General features: G+C 48.3%; 1 protein-coding gene across 1 annotated transcript in view; it reads left to right on the plus strand.

The window, feature by feature from the left end:
* Nucleotides 1–49: 49 nt before the first annotated feature.
* TOX2 (TOX high mobility group box family member 2) overlaps nt 50–17481 on the plus strand; it is a 168758-nt gene continuing 151326 nt past the window's right edge. Inside the window, exon 1 of the mRNA XM_026076820.1 lies at nt 50–125. The gene's annotated coding sequence lies outside the window, so the exon portion shown is untranslated. The remainder of the gene's footprint in view (nt 126–17481) is intronic.

A 17481-nucleotide genomic window follows, 5' to 3' on the forward strand; every position in this document is an offset into this window, starting at 1 on the left:
CAGGGCGAGGGGAGGGCAGGGGAGCCGCCGGGGTCAGGAGGCGGCCGGGTCTGAAGTGCCGCTCTTCTGGGCTTGGCAGTGGTTCAGGTCGGAAAAGGTGCAGACCAGGAGAGAAATGCTCCAGGGTGAGTATGTGTCTTTGGAGGATTGTTTTGGGTTTTTTTTTTGGATTTCTTTATTTAATATTTTTCCTACTGGAGTGTTTCGCCTGAAGCGATTTACGCGTGTGGTGGTGGTGTTGTTGTTGTCGGGCACTTTTCTCTTTTCCCCTTGTTTTCTTTCCCCCTTCCTGGCAAGGCGGTGCCGCTGCTGCGGCGCGGAGCTGCTGCGCTGGGGCCGCCGGTCCCCGGCCGGGGGCAGCGGGCTCTGCCCCTCGCGTGTCAGTACCCCGCTGCCTTCGCACCCCGCGACGCAGTTACTTCTCTTAAGTACCGCACGCAGAGCCAGGTTTTGTGCGTTTCCGAAGAACTACGGCACAGCGCGGAAAGCTTCCTCACCTCGATTGCCCGCTCGCTGCAGCTGCGAGGAAAAACACCCTTTTTTTGCAAGGAGAGAGGGATGCGCGGGGTGACGGAGGTGTTTGAGGAAACGTCCTTCGTCTGAGCGAAGCAGAAGCGAAGGAGATAGATGCTGTACTTCAGGGAGAAATACTTCTCTGCAAGTATCACCTGCTTCACGGTCAGGCAAATAGCGCTGATGTTTCAGCAACAAAGCAAGAGGAAGCAGAGCCTTTTAGAGGGAGGGAAAATCGCCACGTTATGCTCGGAGATATAACCGTGGCTGGGTCCTGGCGGGCCCAATTCTGGCAATTACATTTAAAAAGTTAATAAAGGGAGAAAAGGCTCTCCTGCTTTGGRGCTGCAGCTGAGGGTGCCGTCGGCTCGTCTTGCTGTTGTAATACTTCGGGATCAAACTCTGTTTAAAAACAAACAGAAGGGAAGCTGCATGGCTTCGCAGATGTAGCAAATTAATTTTGATCGGTTATACATGTTTAACTATTCCCTGTCACTTGGTTTATTTATATCTCTTTATTAAGTTGTAGCAAATCTAGTAGTTACCGTTCATTTTGCGATGCCTGGTTGTCTTAAAAGGAAACCGTTCAAATTGGAACAATTTGTTCTGTATCCCTGTCCTGCTAGTTTCAAGTTGTTTTATTAACATTGCTGCTGCTCTTAAAATACTGAATATGCTCTTAAAATATTAACGAACGAGAGCTGAGCCACCTGGGAGCAGATTATCCACGCTGCCGAGACGTCAGTTGATAAACTGTGCAAGAGCTTAAAGTCCAGGAGCACACGATGCCACGGAGAATTGTGGCAACCCCCAAATCCTGCTGGTTGCAGTAACTTGATAGTACCAAGAAGTTTTTAGCAATTAATATGAGCTAGTTTATCTTGGAGTCTTTTTTTTTTTTTTTTTTTGGCTCGGAGTCGGGTGTCCAGTGCTGCAGCCGGGGAAGCGCTCGCCTCTCCGTGGCGGCAGCGCCGGGCTCCTGCCGCGCCGGCTCGGGAGCAGGGGCCTGGTGGCAGGCGCCGTGCCGYGCCGGTGTACCTGCACCTCCCGCGGGGGCCCCGGCCCCCATTCCTGTGAGGTCATCCATGGCCTGAATCCCGGAGATTAGTCCCGGATTAGGCTGTTGCGATTGATCGCAGGCTACTTGTTACGCATCTGGCAAGAGGAGCGCGGCGCGCTGCGAGCGGGGCCGGAGGAGCCGTCTCTTCCGTGTGTCTGAAGAACGCGGCGCAGCGAAATAAGTGATGTGTTTCTAGCTCGGGTGCGGGCGCGGGAGGATGGGACACTAGAGGAGCATACAAGGTACTGACCACTGCCACCAGATGCTGCTGTTGTCACTGCTACGGAAGATCTTAAGACAGCAAGAGGAAGAAAGGAAATGACTTACCCTTTTCTGATATTCAGGAATTTTTTTTTTCTTTCTTTCTGAGTTATCAAATGTCACTCGCTTATGCAGAGCGGTGCAAATTTGTCTGTGAGATGAGGCTGCTGGAATGAAGCCAGATATAAAATAGGTTGACTTGGTTGTGATAATGTTGCGACCTGCAGTGTCAAAATATGTCYGGGTGCAGAGGAGGAGGCAGCAGTGGGGATCATCTGGTGCCTTTGCTTTTGGAGAACTTCTTTGGCCTTTGCAGGCTGGCGTGTGGCTGAGGATCGCTACTAGTGTGCTGTTGTTACCTAGGACCTTCTTGAGCATGCACCAGCGGGAGCCGTCTAAGCACACGCTTCCCCCGAGCCAGGAGACCCTTCTCCTGTGAAACTCTGAAAACTCACGCAGGTCCCCCACCCCTTCGATCCTGGTCAGCGCTGGCAACTCGGCCAAGCGACAGGTGACGCCAGCGTCTGCCTCTAGGTGCTTCCACTTCCAAAAGCCCTGGGGAAGGGTAGGACGAGGTGGAAAAAGCTGAAGTTCTCGCAGTGCAGTTTGTGGGTACCCTGGAGGCACTTCGGTTTTTGGGGGGGCCCGAGGAGAGCTGGCAGGCTTGCCGCTTGTCGGGTGCCTTGTTGYGTGTCTGGGGGCCGCGGGAGCAGAGGCCCGTGGGGGCCGAGCTGGGGAGCGCTCGCACACCGTGCTCTTGCTTGCTCAGCCGTGGGCTTTTCTTTTGCCCTCGAAGTCGGTAACGCGTGATCACCGGCGAGCGTGCCGGACGATACAGCGGAGCCGCCGGGCGCTCGCCGAGGAGACGCTCCGCGGCCCGAAGMGTCCTGGCACGCTCATGCGGTTGGTTTGTGCCCTCGCTGCACGCACCATCGTCGCTGTCGCGAGGTCCCCGATCTCATCGGCGCCCTGCGGGGAGCCCCGGTTTCTCCTTGCAGCTGCTGAGGTGCCAGTTGTGCACCAGCATTTCCATTTCGCAAAGGAAAATGTGTGTGTGAGGGGGGAACCCAGGGTGGTTTCTAGGAATCGGGTCTGACCTCTCGGCRAGGAGGCTCGGGGTGCTGTGCCGGGCTCCTCGTGGGGACATGCYGGCGCCTGCTGGGTTTGGAGCCGGCCGACGGGCAGGCCGTGCCACGGGAGCCGCTGGGAGGGACGGGGCACAAGCGAGGGGCTGCGAACCCGCAGGYGGAGAAAGGGGTCCCACCGCCCCGTGCGCGGGGGGAGAGGAGCCTCCTCRTCTGCTGACCACCGCCTGCGAGGAGGTTTTGTGCGGCGGTGAGGCCTTCGGAGGATCTTGGCAGAGGAAGATGAACTCCCCAGCACCCAGAATAACTCGGGCTGTGACGGGTGACCCCCGGGCTGGGCTGCTTGGCCTGCCTGAGGCTGGGTGGTTGTGAAGAGGAGCAAACCCCAAACCTCTGGGTGCCCGGGGAGCCGCTGCTCGCAGGCCGATGCTCCCCGGCAGCTTGGAGATGATACGGGATGGAGACCATCCGATTTTTTTTTTTTCCCCCTCCCTTAGGTTCATATAAATCTCTAAGGAGACTTGTTGCACTTGCGTTCCACCATAAGTAAGCCATGGGAGAAAAAAATGCAGTTTACTAACCTGGGGACTCATCCTGCCCTTAGCAGTGCTTTAGTGAAGGTTTCTGTTTTGTTAGCTGAATTATTGGCACGGAAGGATGTTCGCAGATCCTTACGTTATTTGAGGGCCCACGAAGCATGGGAGGGAGTTTTTCATTCTTAGCACAGGCAAAATTGCTTTTGAAGGGGAGGTATATGCCGGGAATCCTGCCGAAGCGTAGTGTCCCGCTCTCCGGGGTGTCACGCGGTATATACAGTGCTGTCAGCTTGCGATGCCCAAGAAGCGATGTAGCAGTGCCCCGCTTCCTTGTCCCTAGGGGGGAACTTTGGATAGTGAATTAACATCTCTATATTTTTCCTGCAGGAACAAATTTAAATATAAAATATTATAAATATATAATTTTTGGTGTTTTGATACTTGGTCGGGGTGATCGCAGATTTCCACTTAGGGCAATGACTGGTGGGGAGGAAGGGAAGGACCCAGCCTGGGAGCAGTGAATTCCTGGTGGAGGAAGCATGCATCTGTGACCCTGGGAAGGCCTGTGGTCCTCGGGGACCTCCCGCCTCTCCTGCTGTTAACGGGAGTTACGTGCCCGCATCAGGGAAAGCTGTTAACCCTGTAGCACTTCTGTGGTAGCCCACAGCACTGTTGAAGCTGGTGTCCCAAATCTTTCTAATAGGGCTCTGTTACTTTGCATCTTCAGATACACTCTGTATCTTGCCTTTGAGGCTGACAAATTGACAAAACCTATTTTGCCAATACGCCATCATAAATTATGGATAATTAAAATCTGCTAGTCATGAGATGAGTATTAATTTGCAGCCCAGGCTCCCTTCTTCTTTTAAGAACTCTGCAGAAATGGCATCTGACCTGCTGGTGTAAGCCAGGGTCCATCTAATGAGCACAGTCTTATGGAACATTCTGTTTTGTTTTGACTTTTACCATACATTGTAAACTGCAGTGATAAATACTGGCCCTTTTTCAGTGTTCCAGAATTGCTTTGCCGTTCTGGAAGATAAAATACTTTCTTTTCCTTTTTACTTTCTAAGCCAGTTCTGTTTTGAAGTGACATAAATCTTTCTTTGGAGATAGAGGATACTGGATGGGGAACAAAGTCCAGCAAATTTTTAATTTGAGGTCCATTTTATTCTCATTTGGCAGGCAGCTCCTGTTGATTTGCAAATGTTGATTTATGCCCCCAGTATGGGCAACAGTTTCCTCATAAAGTGTTTGAGCTCCTCAGGGGGACAACTCTGCTTTCTCCAGAGCGGTCTTTGGTTTGCCCTGTAGAAGGTGTTTGAAGTTTGATTTTTTTGCCTTGGGCTTTATTAAGTCGGAGATCCAGACCTGAATATGAATGCCCGTCCATTCATAGAAACTGTTGTTCTCCCTGTATGTGCGGAGGGAAGGCTTTTAATCTGATTTCTTTTGGAATAATAGAGATACTTTGAAGGCCAGGCTGACTTGTCTATAACAACGTGTTTGTAAGGGCCAGTTTTGAATAACCCTGTTGAAGGCCTGATCCCTGAAAGTCCTATGCACTTGTAGCACCAAGAGGCCAAAAAAGGAAGGATCGAAATCTTGCAAGCTTCTTTGATTTGAAGCATCATAAATAAATCAATTATAAATGTTGGCCTTTAAATCACTGGGCCGAAGCCTATTGTGCGTTATACTGTCATAACGATGGAGTAAATCCATTAACAGCTCCGGGATTATTCTGTACCTCTGAGCTTGTAACAGACATCGGAATGAGTTTTATGCACCCATAATGGGGAAAAAATCATTTCTGTTGATAAATTATATTTTGTGTTGTCCTCATAATGGAGCATCCCATAGTTAAAAAGTGTAGCGCACGGGACCGCTGCTCGCTCCGGCGGTGGTTACTAGGGCAGAGGGCACTGATGGCCCACGCGATGCTCTTTCAGGGCCCTGCTCTTGCTGGTTGTGAATTGACAACGGGTGATGCTGGTTTCTCTTGTCGCGGTTGTTGGCATCATTATGGTTTTTCTGCGGTGTTTTGAAAAAAAAACCCTCCCTTTACCTTCTGCCTTTGCATTACTTCCGTCTCTGCGCTCATCTGTGCAGGGGTGTGCGGAGAGGACGGCTCTGCTTCTGCGCGCCGGCTCGCTGGCTGGAAACCCGCTGCAGTGGGGAGCGTCACCCCGTTCAGGGGCAGCGTTCTTCCCTACTACCTTTGCGCTCATCCCTTTTCTTACGAAACGAGCTCCAAATGCTTTTACCATAAGTTGGGTTATATCTTTCAGTATAAGTGAAGCATATAATTGTGTTTTCCTAACAGCTCTACATTAAAAATAAGTTATTGTGCTGCTAATGTGTTTGCCTAGACAATTTTCCGTCCAGTGGCGATGAGGCTTCTGTTTGAAGCTGTTGCGTAGCGCGTTCTCAGTCTCTTCTTTATGTTTTATTTTGCATTTCTGAAGTCTGGGCAAAGTGTTAGCATGATTCCAGCTTTGATGCCATTAACTTCTAATTGGAGGTTTGAGCTCTAATGTTCCACCTTTGTGATTTTACACGCACGTTTTTATACAATTAAAGCTTATACTTGGGGACGTGTAGTTCAGTTGCAGCAGGGAGGGGGGAAATGTTGCAACAAAACTTAAGCTGAAACAAGCAATAATCAAACCGCTCAAAAGGATGTGATTGAGAACGGTGTTAAATTGCCTGTTTTCGCACTTATACGGCCAGGTTTAAATATTTTAATCATGTGCATCCCCCTCTATCTATTGTTTCCTTCTGGTGGTTTTGTTCTGATGGATGCCATCTCCTCTTTGAAAAATGGAATTGGCTGCTGCGGTGCCTGCAGGCTAAATCTTTGCATTATGCCACAGAATATCTCTCCTTCGCCGTAATCTTTTGCATAGATTGGTTGACCTCTGCAGATATAATTAAATCTCTTCCTGACGACTCTGCGATTTCCATTCAGCTTTATGGCCAATGCATCTGTTGGGTAAGTGTTAAATTAGGGCCCTGTACCAGTAATTGTTATTATGGAAAGATTACTTGAAAATTGGTTTATACTGGTTACTGTGCGCTGCTTCTGAGGAACCTTATCTGAGGAAATCAGGTGACTCTTAGTCCGAGGCAGGTTTTTGACCTCTAATCATAGTGTGGTCGCAGAAGGCCAGATTGCACGAGCGGTTGAAGTAAAATGTAGATTTTCTCTATTGCTTTGAGCACCCAGCCTCTTGTTCTCATGGTGCGATCTTCCTGTGTTCCCGAGGACCTCGTAACCTCCCGAGAGCCAGGAAATTGCGGCGGCACTATCGGGCCCTATTTTGCGGAGGGACATGCGGTAAAACCCAACTTCCCCGGACCTCGGTGGGAATGGGCTGCCCGTGCCGGCGGGTCCCGCTCCACCTCCGCTGCTGTGGGAGGTCGCTGGGGAGTGACGAGGGCTCCGTTAGCTGATTAGCTCGAGCATGTTAGCAGGTTTTCTTCCCACAAAACCTACCGATGACTCAGGCTTTCCGTTGCTGCTGGGATTCATCAGGGAGGCTCTGTCCCTGTCTTCGCTGGCTGCCTCCATGCGCAGCGCTCCTCTCGCCTCTCATCTGTAGGGAAAATCAGCACCTTTTTTGCCCGGTTTGTGTTGTCGGGGTGCAGCCTGGACCTTCTCGTGTGCTTGTGGTCAGGACCAAAAGATGAGGATTGCATTGTGGCTCTGCCACTTGCTCTCTGTGCGAACTGAGTCTTAGTCCTCTGCTTCCAGAAGTGACAGCTCATCTGGGGGGACCTCAGGCATTTGGGGGTGTTATTTCTGTGAACAATTCAAGCTCTCCTGACCACTGAGCGTCTGTTTGAGGAGACCTGGTCTCTGGAGAGATGTATCCAGAGCCTGAGCACCCTGAAGGGCTCGTCTCTTCTGGAAACGYGGATCTCGACGTTGCCAGCTATGAAGGAGGATCAGCTTTCCAACCTGATGGACCTAACCGTTTGTTTTCCTGACCATCTCCTCCTGCTCCTTGGGAAGGTGGTAGTACTGAATGTCTCATTACAAGATGTTAAACCATCTGAAAACTCTGAAATCCGACATTGTGGTGTGAAGGAGGACAATGCTGGGTGGGTGAGGAGACTGGGCAGGTGATGGGGATGGAGAACATGGCCTCGAATTGTGCTGGTTCCTCTGTAGGGCTCGTATTGCTGCTTGCTGTTCGTGCATGCAGCAGCAAATGGTGTCAGTTTGGTGTTTTGGTTATCAGTTGTAGCAGAAAGGCTGAGGCCTGCTGGGTGTAGGCTGAGCTCCTTTCTCCATCTTCTTGTTCCACCTCCACCATCTCTTTCCCTCTATAGCTGCGGGGAAGATGCTCCCAGGGCTGCCCACGCCTGGTCTTTGCCTGGGAGCTGCGGGTGGTGCAGCCCTGGGAGAGGGTGACGTGTGCTGCCGAAGGATGGCTTATTCTCCGAGCCTAGTCCCTACCCTCGGAAGAGGGGCAAGGTACCCTGGAGTCCTTAACTGGAAGGAAAGAAACTTTTGACAGTGTGGAAGTGCTTTTCATTTTATAAAAACTTTAAAGAAATTCTTTGCATGGAAGACCTAGGTATGGAAAAGTATTTAATTGAATTATCTTGGTCTGTCTCAGCGTGTGGGCTGGGTGCAAAAGGCATGTGGATGTCACTTGAAGAAGAAAAAGCAGAAATACTGAGCAGGGGGGGAAAAACATGAACCACAGAAGCTGTGGCTTGGTGCAGCACTAGGAAATATTTGTTTCTCCTGATAGGATCCTATTCTGTTTGTCAGTGTTAAACTCGGGGAGGCAACTTTTTCTTTCCCCCCCCCCCGATGCATTATCTCATCTCTAAATAGCATTAAAAGGAGAAGAAGAATGTGCTGTTAAAAATATCAAACTTCTGGGACTGGCTGGCAGACTTTACTGCTGATAAGCATTGTTGATTGAAGATCAAACAGCCCTTGAAAGCAGAAGAAAAACCTTCCAGCAAGAGGCATGGATCTAACTGTGTAGCCAGACAGTGAGGTCACTCGGGCTTCAATCTCTGTATATTTAGGAACCGGCGCTGGAGTTATGGTCTGGTCTCCTTTACCCCAGACGGATGTTGGCAACATGTTGGTTTTAAACCTGATAAATCTGTTAAAGCTGAGAACAACACTTATTAGATGCCAAGAAAACCAAAGTCATGTTTTCACTGTAAGGTGGTACTTTTTCCCCCCCCTCCCCTCTTGAGATAAGGAGTCTGCCCAGAAGGAAAGACTGCAGGTCGTAAAGTGAACTGAAGACTAGGGGCATGTTTTTTTAATTAATTGACAACCTGAATTTCTGTGTCAAGGTGGCAAATTAATTGTGGGTGGCCGTCTGTTTGCAAACCAGATAGTTCTGCTGTGGCTGTGCCAAATTGTACGTGTGGAGTATTTAACTATTTGATTTAAATCAGGCCAGAGTGGAGGCTTTTGAAAATTATTTTAAAGCAGGTTTTGGCTTAAGAGTTCAGCTTTGAAGGGAGGGAAATATTACTGACATGGTCTTTTTAGCTTTGTAAGCTTGCAACCCTGTAAGTTAGGTGGTTGAGATGTAGTTACGTGACCTTTACAGGGGAGGCCAGACCCCTGGTAGGGATAATAATATGCAAATTCAGTCATCTGTGGAAGTGGAGTACCAAAATCTGTGTGGAAGCCCAACTGAAACAGATATGTGTCTAAAATCGTAGAATAACTTAGGTTGGAAGGGACCTCTGGACGTGTCTGGTTCTAACTTTGAAGTTAGATCCAACTTAGGGTCATTTGAACCAGATCTCTTCCTTGTTATGTTAGCCCCTGCTGGAAGTAAACTTTTTTTTTCAGCGTGTTTAAAACCTTTGGCTCAATTCTGCAACTGCCTTTGGATATGAAGGGGGCCTTAGCGAGGCCCTGGAAGGACAAAACGTCCCCTTCTTTGGTGGGGATTTGGGGAAAGTATCTCACAAATGGGAGGTGATTGTGTTCCTGCTCTACCTGTGGCGTTGTATTTCTACTTTATCTGGATACAGCTTGGTATGGAGATTTCACCATTTGTATCTAAAATGATTCCAATGGCACTCTGGGACTGAAATAGCAGGAGAGAAAATATCAATATACAGTCCATACCAATTAAGAGCCTCAGATTTGCAGTTCCAGTACAGTGCAAGTCTCAGTGGTGATGGCTGCAATCAAATGCTAACTAGGAAGTTAGTAATATAAAGACATTTAGTTAGAATTAATAAAATGCAAAATGCCTCAGTGAATACTGCGTGTTTTCCAAGCAGTGAGATTTAGAAACACATCCTGTAGGAGCAGGGATCCAGATTTCAGACTTCAGAGTTGGCTCAGGGATCCTTTCCCTAAGTATGTTACTATTCATATTACAGCACAGGGTTTCATTTATTTTATTGTTTTGGCTGGAAGGGTCACAGTGTGAAAGTTTGAGAGGAAATTAGAGTAGAGCTAGAAACAAGAGCAGCCTAGTCCAAAATTACCAGCATCTGCAACTCTTGCAGCTTTCCTTTGCCTTCCATGGCAGCGTGATGCTACTCCAACCATGCAGCTTCCCTGTTCCTAGGCTGCAGACTCTGCTGGAGTCGCACTAAGTCCCTTTTTAACATGCCAGGTATGTTCAGCTGAACCGAAAGCCTAATTCTTATTTTGCTGTTGGTAGTATCCAGCAGGCAAGTTCCTGAATGTAAGATTCACACTAGTGCACACTAAGCAAAAGTGATATAGAAGAGCACCCTCAAGTTGAAATATAATTCTGTTAGGGTCTTCTATAAGCCCCTAGAGCAGACACTCAGTCTTGAATTGTTGGAAATATAAATGTAAAGATGAGGTTGTCAGTATCAAAATATCCTTGCAGAACAGACAAATCCAGGTTTATCATGGAAACTTATTTCTGATTTGGATCAGTTTGATTCATTTAAAGGCCTTGTATTCAGAACTGTCCTCCACGAGCTGCCTTTTAAACCATAGATCCAGTTTCTGTCTGCTGGAAAGCACTGCTCTAAATTAATTATCTGGGAGGTGTGGGTTTCAGCATCCACTTGTCTTCTGAAATTGTCTTACGAAGTTCTGAAGCTCTGTTAGGGCTTTTCATTTGCCTCCTGAGTTGGAAAATCTTGGACAGCATTTTGGGAAAGGCGTTATAGGGCTGTCTTTGACTGATCGTGCCTCAAAGACAGGAAGAGTGAGCTCCTAGATCTAGAGCTTTAGTGTGTGTTGGTTGTTGATGTGCCATGAGGATGGGGACAGTGCCAGCTTGGAAAGGATCCTCTCTTGGCAAAGAAATGTCTCGAGCAGGCTGTCTCCAGGCTTAGCACAGTTGTAACAGGAAGGCTGTGTGGCCTGGGGATTTCTTAGGTGCTGTTACGGATCTTCCCATCACTAGACTATCAGGTCAGAGAGCTGAGGGGATCAGGTGTCCTCAGATGCTGTGAAATAGGGCTGGTGGTTCCAGTCCTGCTCTCTGAGTACAGGTGTACACATTGCGACTGGGATTAGATGGGGCACGTGAAACTGGTGGTGCTCATCACCTTTGTCAGAGCTGGAGCCACCAGAGAGGCCAAGGGAGAGATTGAACTTTCTTTGGGGTTTCTGCTGTATTTATTCTGGAGCTTGAATGCAATCTCCCATTCTGCCAATCGAGCAACATCCCGGCTGAATTGGCTTGGAAATAACAACATGAAGAGAAGTCTGTGCAATTGCATATTTAATGTTTCCGAGCACAACTGCTGTAGTTGTCCCTCTTTAGCCCGATGTGGCGACAAAGCCTGGCTTGGAGTGCCTGGTTAGCCAAAGCGATTAGCGCGTCTGGGTTCTTGCCTGACTGTTGCTGAACTCCTCAACTCATGTCAGCAGGGCCAAAGGCTGCTCAGCAGGAGTTGCTCAGACGTTATGTCTTTGAGCCCTGCGCAAGACAGTTTTCCCTTGTTCTCCTCCTTCAAAATATTTGTATGTGGCCCAGACTTGATTACAGTGTGTTAATAAAGCAGAACATTTAGTCCGAGGAGCAGGAGGGGGTGAGGAGACAAAATAGGAAAGCTAAGTTCTTCGATCATCTTCATTGCAATTCAGGTTTCGGTTCCCTTCATGTAGGTTCCCCTCTTTCTCCCTGTTGTCCAAGTGTTGCTTCTGTAGCAACTGGCAGCCTGAGGGTTGCTGCAAGAGGTGTCTCTGCTCTGCGGGCTTGTTCCTGATGCTTCGTTTTCCTTGCTAATACCAATTGTTTCTGCCAAAATCATCTGGTGGTGTTATGTAAACCTAGAATCACAAGCTAACACTCTTAATATGGGTTGCTTCAAAATGTGCTGGATCAAATTCATCCCTGTGCTAACTCTGCTGACATGAAGCGTGTTGTGCCAAGGGCAGCTTTGGCTCAGCAGCTTGTGGAGGTGAGCAGCCATCAGCAGCTGATCCAGAGGGATCTGCCCTGATTGTTCCATTGTCGTGGATGGTTTTAGTGGGAAGCATGAATAGCCCTCCAAAGTAACTCTGGGCTGGGATTTAAACTGCTTCTAGAGCATGGTACCTGCACATCAAAGCTTATTTTTTACAGGAGAGCCTGTGTTTCTCATCATTGGGTTTGTGGCAGTGCTGGATGTGATGTATGTGGTTTCTCACCAGGACCAGAAAATGTATCATTGCATCTCCACCCGCATCTCTGCACGTGGTCTGGAGCGAAGACTTGCTGTGTCTCCCCGCGCTCCCCTCCAGCCAGCAGATGAGAGTAAAGGTTCTGGAGCTTTTTCATGGAGAGCACCATGTTTCTACAGAGGCTGCTGGCTGGACAGCTGTTCTAATATGCCAAGTTGTGTGGACCCTCCTCTGGAGCATGCATGCTCTCTCTGTAGCAACAGCAGTGGTTGTTTACCTGGAAAGTGCTTTTAGCAGAGACCTTAATGAATTTCTAAGTGCTTCTTAATGTGATTTGGCAGGCAGAATAAAAAAAGGAAGAGAACCACCACTGCTGTGTGACCAACCTCCCTGTGAACCACGAGCAAGTGCTCTCTGCTCCACTGTTCATGAGAGATTAAAGAGATTAAATCCTGCTGACTTGGCAGGTGATGCTGATGAATGTTTGGAGGGGATTAGGATAAATCTGTTTCTCCTTCTGATTTAGCTCAAGATTTGAATTCATTGATAAAATGTGCCCAGGTTACATCTCAAACCTTGTCAAAGTCTGTGAATCTGCACAGGTGTAAGTGAAGGCAGAATTTGTCTCTGGAACCAAAAGGCTAATGAATTAACCTTTATAAGGCTGATGAATGCTTAGATAGCTGTGCATCTATTCCTGTCTCAGTAGCCAATTAATCTGCAGTGCCAAAGAATTAAAGGAAGACTGGGCTGGATCCTTGACTAGGAGGAATTGGCCTAATGCCATTGACCTCGACTGCAGCACAGCTGTGTCAGGCTCTATATTAACTGACCCGTGTGCGCAGAACACAGTGTTTATGTGCGACTTGAGTTTCAGCCAAAAATGTGTGCTGTCAAACTGCAAGCCCCACACTTTTCAACTGGAATGGGTGTAGCTATTTGTTGGGGTTCATGGGCTAGATCCAGCCCATGCTGTGTTGGTGTCCTGACCACTGTTTTTTGTGTGGTAGACTTGTTTTGGGTCTTAAAGTGAAAGGGGATTTTCTCAGCAGCCTCAGGCAGCTGTTGGTGCCTTCTAATATATCTGCACCCATCCAAAGGCACAGACATGGGGATGGTGGGACTCCTGAGAGCGTGCCTGGAAGGTGCCTCAGCTTTGGAAGGCTGGCTTTAAAGGAGCATCAAGCCCCATGGTGTCTCCTTTTGGGCCAAGGAACACTGCTGTGACTCACCACCAGGAATATATTGTCTCCTGGGCATCCAGCTGGGGCTACAGGGAAGGAGCATGGCTCTGCAGCACTTCTGAGGACATTCGGCACAAAATGCAGCAACAGAGCTGAGTGACTGTCTCTGGGAGTGGGAAAAATTATTAGTCTTCATTCCTGCTTCTCTGTCTGGTATGCAGTCAAAAGTTCTTGAGGAACAGAAGATCTTGAGGAGATGCAGAAGAGCACAGGGGATGCTGAGGAAGAACCTGTGCCCTGTGGCTGCCTTCCCACAGCACGGGAAGGAGCAGTGTCTGGACGACGTGCCTGGGACAACCCTGGGTGTCCAGATGCTCTTGTGCAGGAGGACATGTTCAGCCTGGCCCGCAGCCCATGCCGGCACGGTCACAAGGCCATGGCAGACAGGTCTCCTCTTGCAGGTAGCTGCCCAGTGGACAGCCTGCACGGTGGTGGTGAGTGGGTGCTGACAGACGCCCCGTTCAGGGCTCTTCCCCTGTGCAGGTTACTTCCTGCTGCTCAGCAAAGCTGACATTTAAAAATCACCTGAATGCATATAAAGTTGCTTATAAATCTTTTTGATCAAAGATGCTCATGCAAAGCCTCTCTTGGAAGCGTGGGGAACCTCAGAGCATGATGGACTCAACGTATGAATTTGTAGTAACTCAATAAATTTGTGATAACTCTGGAGGTGCAAGAGGCAGCTGGTGCATGTTTGATGTGTGTGTGCGTGCTTCAAAGCCAGTTATGCTGCAGCTGCTAAGGGAATCCAGCAAAAGTTGGCTACGGCTACTGAGCTCTTTGCTCTCTATAATTTGATAACTCCTCTATTTCTCATGAAAGAGTGCTGTTAATGCGAGCTCGAGCCAGGTGCAGTTATCTTGAATGTAATCTGAAGTTAGAAGCTCTGTAAAATAGGACTGAAGTCGGAGGGAGTCCGAGCAAGTAGTATCATGGCATACAGGAGACGAGGGCCGGGCTTGCACCGTGGCTCCTGTAGAGCTGTTCTGCTCGCTTCCTTTGAGTTGTTTTTGGTTTATATGGCTACAAACAGCAATCACGATCCACTCCAGGTCATTTTAAAGGCTGATGGGATAGATAGGAAAAATGAAGCCTAATGGTAAGTCGCAGCTAGTTAGGATACTTTCAAGAACCTAATACTTGAAAATAGCGTAGAAGTAACACAATTTTCAGTGGGTCATTAGAATTATGCTGTTCTAGAAAATAAGGGCAAAGAATGAAATGAAACATATTTAAAAAGACCTTTCTTCACTGTCATTAAGCCGGAAGGTTTTAAAGTGTCCTCTAGTTTCTTCATCATGTTGCTGCACAAGCTGGGGTGTGCCGATGAGTATGTCATCTTAAAGAAGAGCAAAGAATGAAGTTAAACTTACCCAGACGGTGGAGGAGGATATTTAGCATCCATTTTTTTTGTGACAATGGCAGCTTGTTTAAAATAAAGTTACCTCTGTATTTGCTTAGTTTAACTCTAAACAGGGAAATAATGGCTGCTGTAATGTCTCCATTAGAGGAATATTGTTTTAAAGCACTTCGGGGTTGCATTAGTTGAGTGCGAAATGAATTCCTCCTCTGGAGCAAATAAACCCCGATCAGACTGAATGCTGGGAGCTGACAGTTTGATGTGAGGATGTGCAGCGCAGACAGGTCTCCAGGGGCCAGCTGGAAAATTTGGTTCTTGATGTAATTCTTTATGCTCCTCTTCTTCCCTCCTCCCTTCGCTCACCTCGGTGAAGAGAAATGGCATCTCACCCTAGCAAATTGGTTAGAGCACTTACATTCGAAACTGGAATTAACTGGGCAGCGTGGCGAGGAAGCCTGCAGGTTTCGTTGACCCTTTGTGTCAGCAGCACTAACTGGAGGAGGAAGGAGTCAAGCTCCAGAGGAAGAAATCAAGCCGCTGATGCATTTTAAACGTGGCCTCAGCACATTGGTAAATAGGCTTTGGTGAAGCATCTTTTATTTTCTTGTCAGAGCAGCGACTTATACCTGCAGTCTTCCCCCCGCCCCCAAACATACCTAAATTTGCAAGTATGCGGTAGCATGCAATAGGAAAGCTCCCTCTGCTTAGTCTGGGTCTGTGCGTAATTGTGCAAATACCTCTCGGTTGTGTGAGATGGTTTGCACGACTAGCAATCCATCTTGTACGCACAGGACTGCGTGCAGAAAGGTTTCTGTGCACCTAAGTCCGAACCACGTCCAAGAGACGGCTCACCAAAACTGCAGATGCACAAATAGCAAGCGTGCTGAGGCCTCTGGAAATTTGGCACAGGTTGGTCTTCAAGCAATATACAATGATGTAATTTAGCAAATATTAGGAGAAGACATCTGGTAGCTCTGCTGTCTGCGTGCCCATTGCAAACAAATTTTCAGACCTGTGTAAATGTTCAGTTTAGTAACATAACATTGTGGTAGGAGACTTGTGTGATCAAGGCCACCTGCTTGCCTCTCTTCTTTCACATAAAGTACTAAGTTTTGTTTTTGTTTTTTTTTTCCTAAGCAATAAGTTGCTTAGAAACTTTTTAAAGCAATTAAAAGCATTGAAAAGAAAAGTCAAGATCTTTTTGCGCAAAGGCGTCAACATTTTCTTTTAAGCTTAACATCCCAGTTAGTTCATTATCTTTGAACTGTAAAACATAGGTGGGAATGGCTAAGAGATCCTGGTGGAGGGATTAGTTCCCGAGTGTGGACAGGAGGTGTTTTCCGTGAAGGATTGCACGTGCCTTGCTAACGGGCAGTTCATGCAGAAGCGCTCCGGGTGCAGATCTGGGCTCGGGAGCGCCCGCTGCGCTGTCTTATCTGGGACACAGATTTCCTGTGTCAGGCGTGATAAGTTACCTTTTCTGTCCCTCCTTGCCCTAATGTGAAACGGAGATCGTTGTTCGCCTCGTGGTGGATGGTGTGAAGTAACTAAACTACTGGCGGTAAAACGTCCCTGTAGAAAGTGCTGTGTAAGCTCCGAGCCTTGCTTATATGGTGCAAAGGTGCCTATAGGGTGCAAACTTCCCCGACCGCTTTGCAGGCAAGTGCATAGTGGTGACGACAGAGAGTCCCAGCTCTGCACGAGCAGCGGGGATGGGGGAGCTCTGCTGCCTTCATTTGTAGCTAATATGGGTGCAAGGCTTTGCTTAAACGTGGGAGATTGCAGAAATGGGGACGGGGCTGTTACTGCAGCTATGCACAGTCCAGTAGAGTTTAGAGACTCCAGCTGAAATGGGACCCTGCTATTGCTACCAGAGAATTTCTTTCCGAGACTCTTTTTAGCAGACTCCCAGGATTGCACAGTGCTGGATTGCTGCTGCGGTTGCTGGTATGTGCGTTATCCCAGACAGGAGCATGATCCTGCTCTGTGTGTGCGCTGAGAGCGCTCGGTGTTTCACACGAGGGGTTGTTCGTAGCTGGCCTACTGGTGCGGCAAGTCGTTATTCCTGAAAGTCGTACGCTGGGAGAGATCGCTGCTGGGCTGTGGTTTCTCCCTTCCCTTCGGTGGAGAGTTTGCACTCTGAAATCATTAGGAGATCATAAGAAAGTACAGGTGTGATGTAAATGATGAAGTGTGATTTAGCTCATCTTTAACTCCAAAAGGTCTCCGGGGATTTAGACGCTGTCAGCATCCTACAGCTATATTATGCAGAGTCTGATGCAGACACAGGCAGTTTGTATCGGGCTCCCGCGTTTCAGCGGGACTTACTGCACAAGAGGCTCTAAAGCAAATGGGACTGGTCAGGCATCCCTGGTGGACTGCAAAAACGGCACTTCATATGCCTAAGCACCCGTTCCACCTCTGAGTTCCCTGAGCGCTCTGCTCGATTCATTTGTGAACTATTCGCCTGAAGTGTAAGGCGCGTGGTTTATGGTTTTACCAGAGTCATCCAAGCTGAGTTGCTTGAAAAATTCACGAATCCTATTTCTTCCTCCCAGTGACCACACGCTTTGTGAAATTTTCACATTCTTCCTTCCTCTTTTTCTTTTTCTGTCTGAAATGTCCTGCCTTCTCATACAAAATGCTGCAGAAGGCACACAGCTGCCTCCGGGCCTGGAGCAGGCAGGTGCTGCTCTAAGACCCGTGCCAGAGCACAACTGTGGCTTGCAAGATGTTCTCTCTTTAATGTGTTTTCTTGTGATTCTTTTCCTTTTGGAAAACTGGAAAAGAAGAATGGTAAAAAACAAACTCCTTCACTTTCACGCC

Source organism: Apteryx rowi, unplaced genomic scaffold (genome assembly GCF_003343035.1).
Source record: "Apteryx rowi isolate R43461 unplaced genomic scaffold, aptRow1 scaffold_44, whole genome shotgun sequence".
Classification (NCBI taxonomy): Eukaryota; Metazoa; Chordata; class Aves; order Apterygiformes; family Apterygidae; genus Apteryx; species Apteryx rowi.